Source organism: Podarcis cretensis (genome assembly GCF_951804945.1).
Source record: "Podarcis cretensis genome assembly, chromosome: 17".
Lineage (NCBI taxonomy): Eukaryota > Metazoa > Chordata > Lepidosauria > Squamata > Lacertidae > Podarcis > Podarcis cretensis.
Window position 1 is genome coordinate 12,458,955 of NC_137187.1, and position 15,281 is coordinate 12,474,235.

The 15,281-nt window shown below is 43.8% G+C and overlaps 1 long non-coding RNA gene across 1 annotated transcript in view; it reads right to left on the reverse strand.

Moving 5' to 3' along the window:
• Positions 1-12,497, reverse strand: part of LOC307206537 — a 36,210-nt gene extending 23,713 nt beyond the window's left edge. The window contains exon 1 of the long non-coding RNA XR_013834325.1: positions 12,447-12,497. This is a non-coding gene — a long non-coding RNA (uncharacterized lncRNA). The remainder of the gene's footprint in view (positions 1-12,446) is intronic.
• Between the last annotated feature and the right edge of the window lie 2,784 nt (positions 12,498-15,281).

Consider the following 15,281-nt stretch of genomic DNA (forward strand, 5'->3'; position numbering starts at 1 on the left):
TTGTGAGTGAACATATCAGACGACACAGCGATTCTTCAAGCAGCTCTTGTTTATTCACAGGTCAGAACAGAACTGAACTGAAGGGTTCAGCCAACCTGCTTATATAGAGCTCAACTACAAAGCAACAGTAACAACTTTCTGTAACTATCCAATCACTGAACATCACTTTCAATTCCTTATTTGCATATGAGGACCTGAGTGAAAACTATCTACAGTATCCCCCTGCTGGCCCAGGGTGAGAACTTCAGTATATAACACCACCAACTTTGGGGACGGAGAGGTCCCTTCAAATATTTTACAGGGGTGGGGGGTAGAAGGGACCTCAGGCCCTAGGAGTTGGCTCCTATGGGTCAGACCAAAGGCCTACCTAATCCTGCTCCCCACAGGGGCCAAGTGGAAAACCATATACAAGCCACAATGACATTGTTGGCCTCCCTCTGTCTCAAGAGAGAATGGAGTATACCTCCGGGGGTGAAGTCAAACTGCTGCATTAGTAGCACCAAAATGACCTCCCTGGGGTGCAAGCCTGGGAATGGTGTATGGAGGTCCTGGCTGCCCAGATGACAAGACCGCACTCTTGGTCTCACTGATGTGGTCCAGAGGAAAGCCTCGAGTAAGCAAGCAAGTGAGAGAGCTCAGTCATCCAGTCCACCAGCCCTTGCAGTTGGGAATGGACAGACAAGTGGGAGGCCAGCCAGGCAGGCAGGCAGGCGCTGTGCTGGCCTTTCTTGTGCTTTCTGTGTGCAAGGCCTGCCTGGGAGGTACCGGTAAGTGTCTGGTGCTGAAGAGAAGCCTTTCCGCCATGCAGGCCCAGCAGCACGCAGACCTGTGGGTATGTTTCGTTATCTGAAATTAAAAATCAATAATATATATAAATATATAAGTCACAGGCTCAGGGTTTTGTTGTTGTTTTGTGTTGCTGTTGTTTTTGAGCAGGAACACGGGGGAACTGAGTTCCCTTAAATTTTTAAAATTAAATGGTTATTTCTTATTTATTTCTCTTTTTTATATTTATTGAATTTATATACCACCCTGTACCACTTATCTATATAATCAATAATGTTGTGACCTGAGCCAAAAATCCACCTCAATAAAGTTGTGGCCATTTCTAGTACCAGATCATTGTCTGCTTGAGTTTATTAATCACTTCTTACATTTAGCCACTGTGGCTGGGCCTTCAATAAACAAACAAACAAACAAACTTCATGGTGAGTTCCCCCACTTCCCCCCTCCCAGGAAAAAAAACACTGCATAGGGTTATGTTTTGACATATCATAGTTTACCAGTATAGAAAAAAAAAAAGAATCCATTCCCCTTCAAATCACTGGTCCATTTTACTCACTTACTACACTGACTGGCAGAAACAGGCCCCATTTCGAATTGGCATTTGCTGTGGGTTGAACCTGGTACTTTTCCATGCAAAATATTTGCTCTAACACTGAGCTGTGGTCCTTCCTTCCCATTTAGCCATCATTCTTCCCCATGAGCTGCGGTGTTTCCTGATATACCGTATACACTCAAGTTTAAGCCGACTTTTTTCAGCACATTTTTTATGCTGAAAAAGCCCCTCTTGGCTTATACTCGAGTGAGGCGGGCAGCAGCGGTGGGGCGAGCAGCCGGAAAGGAGCCCTTTCTCACCGCTGGTCCCATTGCTGCCACCTGCCTCTCGCAAGGGCAGGCAGAGGAGCTGCGGTTGGGAGATGTGCTGCGCTGCGCTGTGCCTCTCCCAACCATGGCTCCTGTCCCTGCTCTGCTGTCGTCGGCAGAGGAGGAAGAGGAACAAGCAGCCCTAAAGCAGCCCTTTTGGGCTGCTTGTTCCTCCTCTGCCGCTGCCGCCGCCACCAGGTTTGTGGTGTGGTGAACCGGCTTATACTCGAGTCAATAAGTTTTCCCAGTTTTTTGTGCTAAAATTAGGTGCCTCGGCTTATATTCGGGTCGGCTTATACTCAAGTATATATGGGATATGGTCCTCCCCCAGTGGTCATCTCAAGATGCTATAGTCTAGTCTTACTAGGTAACGTGAGGAAAATGTGGATAAGAGATTCTCCCAGGACTATAACATTCTAACATCTTTCTCCCACATTTCCTCAAAGGAGCTTGGAGTAACACACATGGTCCCCTCCATTTTATTCTCACAAAGATCTTGAGAGTTAAGTCAGGCTTGAGCGATAGGAAGTGGCCCAAAGTCACACAGTTTCCCCCAGTCCTAGTCAGACCTTCTAACTGCCACACCAAACTGGCTTCAGATATGAAATTTAGGGTTGGGTGACCTGCTTAACCTCTTCCTGGCATGCATGCACATGGGGCGCAACTCGTGTAATGAATTCAGTCTTCCTCCTGATACCATAATTGGCCAGAACTGTTAATAAAGACCTCGTGACATGCTCCCATCTTGTGCTCCCCTCACTTCCTGTGTGGAAGTCACAGTTACTCTTAAAAAACAAACAGAGGGGCAGAATTGTGCAAACCCCATTGGGCATGACCTCTCCTCTTCCACCAGTGTTTTTTCTTTTTTTTCCTGGTCAGCCTGCTGAAACATGCTGCTAAAAATCACCCCCACCCCCACTTCCCCTTTAAATTTGGTTCAGAACACAATGTTTATGTGCTGACTCCATTGAACTGGTGGTGATGTGTCTGCATAAGAGGTCTTTTCTCACCATTTTTCATCCAAGTATTTAGACCATGTGGGGTGGTGGGAAGGGGAATAAGGTTTCAAAGAGAGCCCTTAGGATAGTAGCGGGTAAAGTCCAGTGTGATTATAGCAGCAGTGGAAGAAAAGAGATACGAGCCAAACTGAGATGACCACAAGAACCTGTAAACTTTTGCAATTCTCAGTACCCAATAACCGGCAGGCCTGATTGAATCCTCAAGCTGTATATTTTTCAAATTTAGCCGAAGCCAATGGAGTCACCCAGTGCCATGATTCCAAATCTTGTGTCATGCCTCTACTTCCTGTTCTGTTCTATCTTACTGTAGAACCCATGTGCTTTGCCGAAATTACCTCTCAGTTGGATAATGTCATGAAGGCTTCAAACCTACTGTATACTCATGTACCTGGGAGTAAGCCCCACCAAACGCGTGTTAAAGGCTGAAGAACGAACTTCCCAGGTAGTAATGGAATTATGGAAGGTAAGGCAAAGTAGCAATGAAAGGCTCTCAGCAAACATTTGAAAGTTGATATAGGAGTAAGACAATTTCATGGAGAAGAAGGTTATCACTGTGCATACCCTATGTCCTCAAATGCAGCCAGCAAAGGAGAAAGAAGTTCTGTTGCCTGGCCAATTGCTGCCTTTGGGATGGGGGAATCTGAGATTGCATCGTGTTTCCTTTGGGGAAACAGATGATACTTAAAAGGCAGGCATTTTCCAGGTTGCTGCCCCTTTCTCAGCTTGTGATTTATATATACCGTATTTTTTGCTGTATAAGACTCACTTTTTCCCTCCTAAAAAGTAAGGGGAAATGTGTGTGTCTTATGGAACGAATGCAGGCTGCGCAGCTATCCCAGAAGCCAGAACAGCAAGAGGGATGGCTGCTTTCGCTGCGCAGTGATCCCTCTTGTTGTTCTGGCTTCTGAGATTCAGAATATTTTTTCCCTTGTTTTCCTCCTCCAAAAACTAGGTGTGTCTTATGGTCTGGTGCGTCCTATAGAGCGAAAAATACGGTAATAGGATGTCATAAAAACACTATGGTTACATGCATAGCTGTCAACGTTTCCCTTTTTTTAAGGGACATTCCCTTATTCCGAATAGGATTCCTCACAAGAAAAGGGAAAAGTTGACAGCTATGGTTACATGGTGTTAGTCACACTCGTCCATTAAAATTGATGGGTTCAAACTTCCTTTGCCCAGTGCTGGACCACGTTCTCTCTTGGAACTCTCCACACCATAGGGAAACAGATAACCGTGAAACAATATTTACACAAAGCAATCCCACAATTTATCATTATCTTTTGCACTGGTGCATCAGTTAGGGGAAATTCCACCACCGTTTCTCAGAGGAAGATGAAATTCTTCAGATACTTTGTTGGATGGGTGGCTTAACTTAAAAGGTGCCGATTGCGAAGAGTACCAGAGATACAGATCAACCTAGCAGAAGGACCTGAAACAGAGATAGCCAGGAATTGCTGGAGAACTCGAAACTGCTTTCTCCAGGCAAAGACCATCGGATTAACTCTCCTGAAGCCAATGCAAACAAATGCCATTTCTGCAACATGAAGTTCAGTAAAGGGGAGTTAGCTGGGATTCACAGCACGTCTTGTGTTAGGCCACAGAATCATACAATGAGGGGAAATTATGGGGCACAATCCAGAGCAAGTGAAGTGTCCTTCAAATATTAGTGCAGTTAACCAGGCAATCTGGGGTTAACTTTCTCCCTGGTGCTATTGTATGTTTTAAGAGTTTGATAAGGAGGAAGCATTCTACAGTATTCAGATTTAGTCTTCCCCTGCACTATGAAGTGGTACAATCCAGCAACAGATATATATCACCTTACCTAAGTCTGCTGATTGTGTGGCTCGGCTGTAAGTTAAATGCAAATTTAATCTTTACATTATTATTATTTTTTTAAAAAAACTTCAATTCACAAAACACTTTCACCAAAGGGGTGGGGGGGGGGGGAAACAGGAGCATGGTTATCATGGTTATCTTCTTGATTGAGTCCCAATAGCACTTGCAGCATAAAGAGAATCAATTGTTTTTCTCTGGCAGCATAGCTGCCAACGTTTTCCCTTTTTTATGGGAAATTCCCTTATTCCTAATAGGATTCCTCGCAAGAAAAGGGAAAAGTTGTCTATCAGAATGAAATCTTGACATACGAAAGCTAATTCCCGACACTCCATGGTAATCTTCTAACAGTCTGCACACCTATCTTAAGCATGTGTTCACGGACATGGCAAGTCTGCAGAATGGGCTATAACTTAGAAAGTAGAAGAAAACCATGTACCCCCAGTAATATGCAAATTCTAGATGGAGTGTGCTTGACATTGTTTGGAGTCTGTAACCTGAAGCATCTGTAACCCAAGGTACTACTGTATTTGAAAACATGGGCAGCATTAAGATAAATTCAACAGTGTAAATAGGTTTTGGTGGATGTAACAATGGAATACTGAATGGTTTAGTTTATATAAAATATGCAGGGATTTATGTGATGCAAAATGAACCATGGAGAGAGAAGAAAGGAAGTCACTGGTATTTTAAGGTTGTTTAAATGAATATTCTAAAATTTAATAAAAATTATACCCAAAAAAGAGAGGCTGGCTCACTCTAAGACCGTTCCCTGTATTCCCGTGTTTAAATGCCACAGTGAGGGGGCTCATACTTTCAGTTCTTGGCACAAGGCTCTTCCACCAGTCAGGGAATTGCTTACTTATTCCTCAGGGTAGTATATCTTATTAGGAAATGAAACTTGACTCCACATCAACTTTCGATCTGTGCCCTGCTACCCACTGTTCCCAAGGCGTAGCAGATTGTTGAATCACGATCTAACCCTCCACATCTCTCAGGAGTTGAGACATATGGAATATAGTTCCCTGTTGGCAGACACTGTCATTGAGAGACGAGTAGAGTAAATGTCACCAAGGAAAAAGAGGGGGTTATGTGTGCACTGAAGAAATGCTTTGTTTCATGGGATGTATTTTCTTTAAGAGGGACGCGGGTGGCGCTGTGGGTTAAATCACAGAGCCTAGGAGTTGCTGATCAGTAGGTTGGTGGTTCGAATCCCCGCGACGGGGTGAGCACCCGTTGCTCGGTCCCTGCTCCTGCCAACCTAGCAGTTCGAAAGCACGTCAGAGTGCAAGTAGATAAATAGGTACCTCTCCAGCGGGAAGGTAAACGGCATTTCCGTGCACTGCTCTGGTTCACCAGAAGCGGCTTAGTCATGCTGGCCACATGACACGGAAGCTGTACGCCGGCTCCCTCGGGCAATAAAGCGAGATGAGCGCCGCAACCCCAGAGTCGGCCACGACTGGACCTAATAGTCAGGGATCCCTTTACCTTTACCTTTATTTTCTTTTAGAAAGGAAAGGCACAGCTGGCCAACACAGACTGCACTGCAACTCTCCCTCTACACCAGGAATAGTCCCCATTTTCTTGTACTTTTCCATCTGTTATTACATTTATATTTCACCTTTCCTCCAAGATACACAAGGTGGCGTACGTGGTTCTCCTCTTCCCCATTTCCATCCCCACAAGAACCCTCTGAGGTTGGAGAGGCTTGAGAGACTGTGACTGGTCCCAGGTGACATCAAGAGCCTTATGTCTGAGTGGGGTCTAGTTCACCAGTCTAATCACTACTCTGCATTTGCACCATGCCTGTTCCTCATAAAATGTCTTGCCATGTTTTGTTCTCCATTCTACATTCTGGGGGGAAGTGGAGAAGGCCTTTTAAAAATGTGATACATTTCAATTCCTAGCTCACAGCATCGCTAGCCATTGGCCATGCTGGCAGGGGCTGATGGGGGTTGGTGCCTGTGACGTCAACATATGAGAGTGCTGGAGGTGAAATAGTTAAACAGGTTACCCAATCAGAACCGGGGGGGGGGGTGGAGTCAGAGGGACTATAAAACCAGCTCTGGGATGGGCGAAGGGGGAGTTTATTGGGAGTTGGGAGGTTGGTTGGAGTGGGAGCAAATTGAGATAGAGTTTGTGGGTAGGTTGAGTTAGTGTAAAGAAATAAGCTGAGTCAGGAACAGTTAGGGGCTAGGAAGACAAGGAAATATCTGAGAGGTGGTTTAGTGAGTGAGAGCAGGCAGCGGAAGTTATAGGTCTGGATAAGCACCCCATGATTGTAATTGACCGATACCGTTTATGAAACCACACGCTTGTTAAACGGCAATAAATAAACAGAAGTTTATGTTCCACTTTAACTCTGACTGGACTCAGTATTTTACCAGGTAGGGCCTGGGTGGGGGCAGCGAGAAATAAAGTGGTGGCACAGGGATCAATAGATGGTGAAACGTCCAGGGACCCTGTGTGATCGCCAGAGTGCCCAACAACAATGGGCCACACATTCTCTAGCTCTGACGGAAGGAGGCATGCCAAGGGCAGTTTGAGAGCCTGTTGGGGTATACTAGGGCGAGGTATATGTCTGCAGGATCTGGTGCCTTCCCAGTACCCCAACATTTTCCCAGTCCAGAGACACAACTATGCCAGCCTATGGGGGGCGTGGAGAGAGAAGGAAATCTGTGGGATGTAATACATAAGTAGCAGTCAAGTACAACATTCCTTGTTTTCCTAGAGTGGGCATGCGAGGGAATGTTTGGTCCAGACAATCGAAAACTTCCTGTTTCCTCCTGGCTGGGACGTACTTCCTTTGCATGTGACTAGAGGTGGGTGTGACCTTACCTGTCCAGGTAATAAAAGGACAAGGCATGCTGCCACACACTCTCTCTTTGACTTCCTCCTCAGGTGGAGCAGCAGCTTTTAGCTAGAGATGCTTAGTTGGCTTCCAGCCAACAGAGGACATTGGGACTATCTCCATATGGGATAGCTCCACATGTATATACTTTGTAACTAAGTCTGCCTTCAGGGATCCAACTGTGAACTGGTGATGTGAATAAACTTCTTTTATATACTTTACACAAGATTGTAGCGTGTTTATTCTTTTAAGAGGGATATAAGGGAACTTACCAGGAATCTAATGCAGTGGTACCTCAGGTTAAGAACTTAATTTGTTCTGGAGGTCCGTTCTTAACCTGAAACTGTTCTTAACCTGAGGTGCCACTTTAGCTAATGGAGCCTCCTGCTGCTGCTGCCCCGCCGCTGCACAATTTTCTGTTCTCATCAGAAGCAAAGTTCTTAACCCAAGGTACTATTTCTGGGTTAGAGGAGTCTGGCTCCCTGCGTGCTAGATTTCAAGGTTTAATAATTCCCTTTAATTCTGCTTCAAAACCGATACTCAATCCAATTCCAATCCAATCTTAGTAATAATCCCTTATACAACAGCGACAATGTTTTCAACTTCAGTTCGTGTTGACACATTTAATAATTTATGAATCTGCAAGTGAAGCTCTCCTTTATTCTTCCCGTGTGAGGTATTTATTTTAAACATATTGTTCCTTTTTGTCCTTGCCAAATATTCTGTCTGTCTTGGTTATTCCTGATCCCCATCATGCCTTGTGGCGTTGTTGTTTCGATGTCATTCTAAAGAAATCTCTTCTTCCTTTGTTTTCAATACCTCTGTCATTCATTTCTAAAGCATTCATTTGACCTTCCTCAAGAAAGTGTTTTATTGTGGTGTAATTAATAAAAGTTTTTGTGTTTGCAAAAACCATACATTGCAGTCATGTTCAAATGTGGTGAGGTAGTAAGACTCCCATGACCTCCTTCTAAAGGTAACCAATCCTGGTTAAGGCCCTGGAACCTGTCACCACGAGAAATTTACCGTATTTTTCGCTCTATAAGACGCACCAGACCACAAGATGCACATAGTATTTGGAGGAGGAAAACAAGAAAAAAAATATTCTGAATCTCAGAAGCCAGAACAGCAAGAGGGATCGCTGCACAGTGAAAGCAGCAATCCCTCTTGCTGTTCTGGCTTCTGGGATAGTTGCGCAGCCTGCATTTGCTCCATAAGACGCACACACATTTCCCCTTACAGTGGTGCCTTGCAAGACGAAATTAATCCGTTCCGTGAGGCTCTTCGTCTAGCGGTTTTTTCGTCTTGCGAAGCAAGCCCATTGACAGCTTAGCGGATTAGCGCTATTAGCGGCTTAGCGGCTTTTAGCGGATCAGCTGATAAGCGGCTTAGCGGCTTAGGAAAAGTGGGGGGGAAAGGGGAAAAAATCCACAGGAACTCGCAAGGCATTTCGTCTTGCGAAGCAAGCCCATAGGGAAATTCGTTTTGCGAAGCGCCTCCAAAACAGAAAACCCTTTCGTCTAGCGGGTTTTCCGTCTTGCGAGGCGTTCGTCTTGCGGGGCAACACTGTACTTTTTAGGAGGGAAAAAGTGAGTCTTATAGAGCAAAAAATACAGTATTTATCACTTACTGCATTTATAACCCACCTTTCCCCCCAAGATGCTCAAGGTAACATACATGCTTCTCCCTGCTCCTCAGTTAATCCCCACAAACAACCCTGAGAGGTAGGTTAGGCAGAGAGGTGGTGACCATAGCTGTCAACGTTTCCCTTTCTTTAAGGGAAATTCCCTTATTCCGAATAGGATTCCTCACAAGAAAAGGGAAAAGTTGACAGCTATGGTGGTGACTGTCCCAAGGTGAGCTTCGGGGCTGAATGGGGATTTGAATCATGGCCTCCCACATTCTGATCTGACACTCGAACCACTGTACCATGCTGACTCTCAAGTGGGGTGAATGTAACAGTATCTCACAGGGTTTCAAGGAGTTAATCTCGTTTGAACAGTATTTTTGCTTTTTCCCCCCAAAATATTGCATTTTGTGGCAAAGCAAACTTTTTGGAAAACCAGGTGTGAATCTTCAGCTGTGGGCCTCGAGCCTTGAGAGAAGTGAAAAGAATTTCTGTAGGGTTCAGACAGACATATCATGCAGATTACTAAATCTCTACATGAAGCTCCATAAAGTAAATTAATGAAGAAGACTGCATTTGCAGACTGATATTCAAATGGGCCTCTAGAGACGTCTCTACGACGTCTAACTGAGCAGGATAAAGAAAGCAAACCAGTTTCTTCTCCATCATTTCTTTGATACTGCGTTGGGACCTCAGCCAAGATCAAACTTCCTATGTCACTAGGCATTGTGCCAACATATGATAACATTCCCTTGCATGACTGTTTTTAAGAGGAGTAAAGATAACTTTATATTGGATTTTCTTTTTATCTTGATCCACTTTCAGATGTCTCTTCCTCAGTTGGCTGAAGATGGCTCTAAAGCAGGAATAATAAAAATTGTCTGAAATTAACTGAATATTTGCCATGTTACGAAGCTTGACAAGGAAATATGTTTTCTTCATCCTCCCATTTGATTCTGGCAAACAAACTGATTTTTGACTCTCCACACTGTTTTCTGGCTCTTCGTGTGTGTGTGTGTGTGTGCATCTGCACACCAGAGAATTTTGCTTCATGCAAAATCTCTCAGGACTTATTTCCATTTTTTAAAATTACGTTTTCCAAAATTTCACACATACATAATAAAAAACTTTCCCCACCAACTTGCTGACCCAAGGTGTTTCTGTTTCTCTCTCTGGTGCACCTTGTCTTCTATCTCTTAACCCTTAACAAAACTACTATGATCTTTAATCCCATCTGTTGCTCATAGTCCCAATCCTGCTCGTGTGTTCATCATATGATAATATTTCTTTAAATGATCCAAAAAAAAGGTTTCCATTCTTCCACAAAACCTTCATCACTAGGTTCTCTTATTTTAGCCAGTTCTGCTTAATCCATCACCTTGCTTATCCATTCTGCTTTTGTGGGTATTTCTGCTTTGTTCCATTATTGTGTGTAGAGAATCCTAGCTGAAGTTGTAACATGCATAAAATTGGGATTTGTTTCCAGTGGAGGCCTTGCTGAGTGCAAGGAACATCCCAACTACAGATGCAACCCGCAAAAGAAATGCTTGGCATGTTCTAGTAGCATATTTTGCAAAGCTAGGGAGCTTCTTGGCCTAGCATGGGCTAAGATCAAGTGTAGAGCAAATGTTTATTGGTTAATTTTTCTAGTAGGGCTGTTTCCCATACTATTTGGTACCCTTGGTCCATGCTTACTCCTGACAGGTCTCTCCAGTGTCTGGTTATGGTGTTTCTGGCTGCTGAAAGTAGGTGGGTTATGAGTGCTTTGTAGTGTAAATGGGCATTGTTATCTTGGAAGATGTTTAGTAGGGCCAATTCTGGGGTGATGTCTAATACTTGCTTAGTTATTTTACATATTTCTCATATGGCTGTTGTCCACCCCACTCACACACAAAAACAAAGATCACCACAGCCAATCACAAACAAACAACCACACCCTAGGCAAACCCCAACCTCTCTCACCACCAAAGGAACACAAGTGAACAGCAGAGAACCGGCACGAGTAACGCTGACACCAAACCCTACATACATTAAGCAGAATAGAAACATCGCCACCCGACCCCACCCATCTTCCCCCCCCCCTCCACCCCTTTTCTTCCTAATGTCTCAACAAATGAAACTGATTTGTAAAAATGCTACATGGAAAAAATACAAGAGACATTACACATATTTCTGTAAAACAAGAAAATCTTTAATAAAAAAGAAAAAAAGAAGGAAAAAAGTGTAGGGCAAATGTAAATGCTGTGCTGCTCTGTGTTTTGCTGTATTGCAAAGCCATGCACGGTATTGAAAATACAGTTTTTTTAAAACCACAATATAAGAAAGGCCCTCCAAAGATTGCTGGACTGCACTTCCCATCATCCCTGACTGTGGGCTATGCTAGTTGGGGCTGATGGGAGGTGGAGTCCAACAACATCTGGAGGAACCCAGGCTCTACATCCCTGATATAAAACAGTCACAAATGAAAATCAGAAACAGGATGAGAACTGAATAAAATCACTACCAGTTGCCTTCTAACAATCCAGGTGCCTTGCTGAGTTGAAAGGTCTCACCCAAGTCTTCTGAAAACCTGCAGAGAAATGGCCAAATAAGTGGCCTAAGGCAAGGCGTCCCAAAGAACTATTAAAGAAATGGCCTAAAACTACCTCATTCAATGGGGGTGGGGTGAGTGGCTGACACAAAACAAGACTTCATCTAATGATCTTGAGGCACATAGAAGAACATACAAGGCGGAGGTGTTCCTTCAAGTGCCAAGATCCAGACCGCCGGGGACAAAACTAGCAAATTTATTTGAATAGGGAAACTAGCTGGAGAAGCAGTGCAAATCTTTGAGAATAGGTGTTAGGGTTGCCGTTTATGTTAGCTGTTTTTGATATATATATATAAATAGATGCCTTACACAAGACTGGAAGATAAATCTTTACTTGTCCGTTTGGCAGTAGTTGAAGAACAAGTATTACACACACACACACCAATGCATTCCTCTCCCTTGAGCCCAAGAGAGGGTTTAGTTCTTTTTGTTTTCAAAAAAGCTCATTTGTAGCAGTGCATAAGTTGTATAGCTTGCCTTCCCTCACAAATCCCTACAGACTTCTGCTTGAAGTCACCACACTCCGCAAATCATGAAGAATCAGCTAACAGAGTAACCAACCAATTCCCAACTGTCACTTGCCAGCTGCCAATTTCCAACTGCCACCTCCTTTCCACAATACCATATATTCTTTGTGGAATACGTTTACAATGCAAATACAATACAAATGCTAACAATGTATGCACAGCCAAAAATGAAGAAATGTGTGACCATACAAGGGGTAGAACCATGGAGGACACAGATTTGTATTTGCTAATTTATATACATAGATGGAAATTCAGAAATAATTACTGAGTTTCTTAATTTTTATACTGGACTTGGAGCAGCCTGCCCACACTTTGAGTTCTGCTTCTGAGGCCTGGTTTGTGTACCCACCTGGGAGAGCAAATGTTCTGGCAGGGATGAAGGAGAGGGCTTTTTCAGCGGTGGCCCCACCTTTGTGGAACTGTGTTCAAAGTGTGATTAGACAGGCTCCGCCTTGCCAAGCCTTTAAGCAGGCTTTGAAAACTGGGGTTTTGGTGATGGTTTTAATCAGGCTGCCGAAATCCTGTTTGAAAGTGTACTCTGACAGCTGTCCAAGTTTGAGACTGGTTTAAAGATAAAGAGCTCGAAAAAGGAAGGTTGAGAGCTTTGAAGTTGCCATCAACAGCACCACCGGGTCAGCAGAATGAGCAAGCATGCAAGTTTCCTGGTGTCTTTTTGATTATATTGAGATTTACTGCTTTTCTAATTATAGTGATCACAGCTAAATTTGTGCCTACACATATAAAATTACCATATGCATTTTTAATGTAAATTGGTGTCCTCTTTAGTCCTCCCACTCTTGGTGATGCAAATCTTCTTTTCCAACCATGCATATTATACTGTAATTGCATAGTTCGGCTGGGGCTGATTGCTGTTTTAATGCATTCTCTGTATAAAGGTAAAGGTACCCCTGCCCGTACGGGCCAGTCTTGACAGACTCTGGGGTTGTGTGCCCATCTCACTTAAGAGGCCGGGGGCCAGCGCTGTCCGGAGACACTTCCGGGTCACGTGGCCAGCGTGACAAGCTGCATCTGGCGAGCCAGCGCAGCACACGGAACGCCGTTTACCTTCCCGCTGGTAAGCGGTCCCTATTTATCTACTTGCACCCGGAGGTGCTTTCGAACTGCTAGGTTGGCAGGCGCTGGGCCGAGCAGCGGGAGCGCACCCCGCCGCAGGGATTCGAACCGCCGACCTTTCGATCGGCAAGTCCTAGGCGCTGAGGCTTTAACCCACAGCGCCACCTGCGTCCCTGCATTCTCTGTATATATATATACAGAGAATGCAATAACTATATAAATAGGGAGGATTGAATTTTTCAGCTTTCAAATTCCAGAAATGATGGGTGCTAAAAGTTGGCTAAATTAATATAATTTATATGTATCTGAAGAAGTGTGCATGCACATGAAAGTGTATACTTAAACAACTCCATTGGTCTCTAGGGTGCTACTTTATAATTTTCAAATTCTTTTAGAAGGATTCTTTTAAAGACTTTCTTAGATCATATAACTTTTTTGAACACTTGATTCTTTTAAGGGAGTTTTTAGGTTTTTAAGAAAAGTCTTTTTAACGATCTTTTTAAAGAATTTTTAAAATTTATTTTGACTACGGCAGACCAACACGGCTACCCACTTGAATTAAATATAATTTAGTTTTTCTTGGCAAACAACTACTCAAAAATTATTGACTTTGGTTGTGGAATTTCCAATAATTTTAACTATGTGGACTATTTTTAATGCCATTGAATGTTTTAATTCTAAGTTATGGGTTTTATACATTATTGTTATATCTGACCTACATGCCTGGTGAGAAAGGGTTCATTTTTAAAAAAACCACCACAGCACAACACAAAACACACAAAAACACCACAACATGGTGGAATAAGGAAATGTACTTCTGGATTGTGCAGTGCAGCTTCCTGGGGGCAGCCAAATGTCTTGAGCTGATGTGCTGAACTTTTCAGGACGGAGACAGCAAACACTTTCCTAATATTCTGCTTTCAGATCAGACAGTCGCCTATCCACATCTTGCTCCTTTTGCATTGTTGTCTTGCTTCCAGATAAGTGCACAGTCCCCTGACCATATTTTGTCATCTTTTTAACATTTCCTCATTCCCAGCAGGGATATAACCAGATATTGCCCCATTGTGCTTATGCCCATGGCCTCAATCTGCCCCCCTTTTGTTGGATGCTTAAAACTCTAAGCAAAGCCCTGCTGGATCAGACCCAAGGCCTGTTCCGCCAAGCATTCTGTTGTCACAGTGGCAAACCAGGTGCCCGAGAGAAGCTGGCAAGCAGGATCTGAGTTCAGCTGTGCTCTCTGCACTCAGATACACTCCCCCCCGCCTTCTTTAATATATCTCTAATACTCGATGCAAAGGTCCGTATAGTAAAAGCTATGGTTTTCCCAGTAGTGATGTATGGAAGTGAGAGCTGGACCTTAAAGAAGGCTGATCGCCAAAGAATTGATGCTTTTGAATTATGGTGCTGGAGGAGATTCTTGAGAGTCCCATGGACTGCAAGAAGATCAAACCTATCCATTGTTTTAAAATAATTTTTATTGCTTTTCACAAACACAAAAGAATTAAACAATAATAACCAAGGAAATAAGAACGTAGAAAAGAAAAGAAAACAATAAATAAACCTATCCATTCTTAAGAAAATCAGCCCTGAGTGCTCACTGGAAGGACAGATCGTGAAGCTGAGACTCCAATACTTTGGCCACCTCATGAGAAGAGAAGACTCCCTGAAAAAGACCCTGATGTTGGGAAAGATGGAGAGCATAAGGAGAAGGATACGACAGAGGACGAGATGGCTGGACAGTGTTCTCGAAGCTACCAGCATGAGTTTGACCAAACTGCGGGAGGCAGTGGAAGACAGAAGTGCCAGGCGTGCTCTGGTCCATGGGGTCACCAAGAGTCGGACACGACTAAACGACTAAACAACAATACTCGATATGAGCAGCCATCGCCTATGAATTACCATGTCATCCCAGGCTACTTCATTGTATCACACACCAGGCAATTAATGTGGAAAGAAAGCTTGTGAGAAAGTGGACTAGAGTGGTCATGTGGCCTGCTTGACATGTGTCCCACAGCCCTCTCTGTGAAGGACAGTCCTCCATCGATGAGCTGCCCATTTTAAAGATAAAGAACTGCGCAGCTGGGCTGAAGGAGGTGGGGAAAGTCAA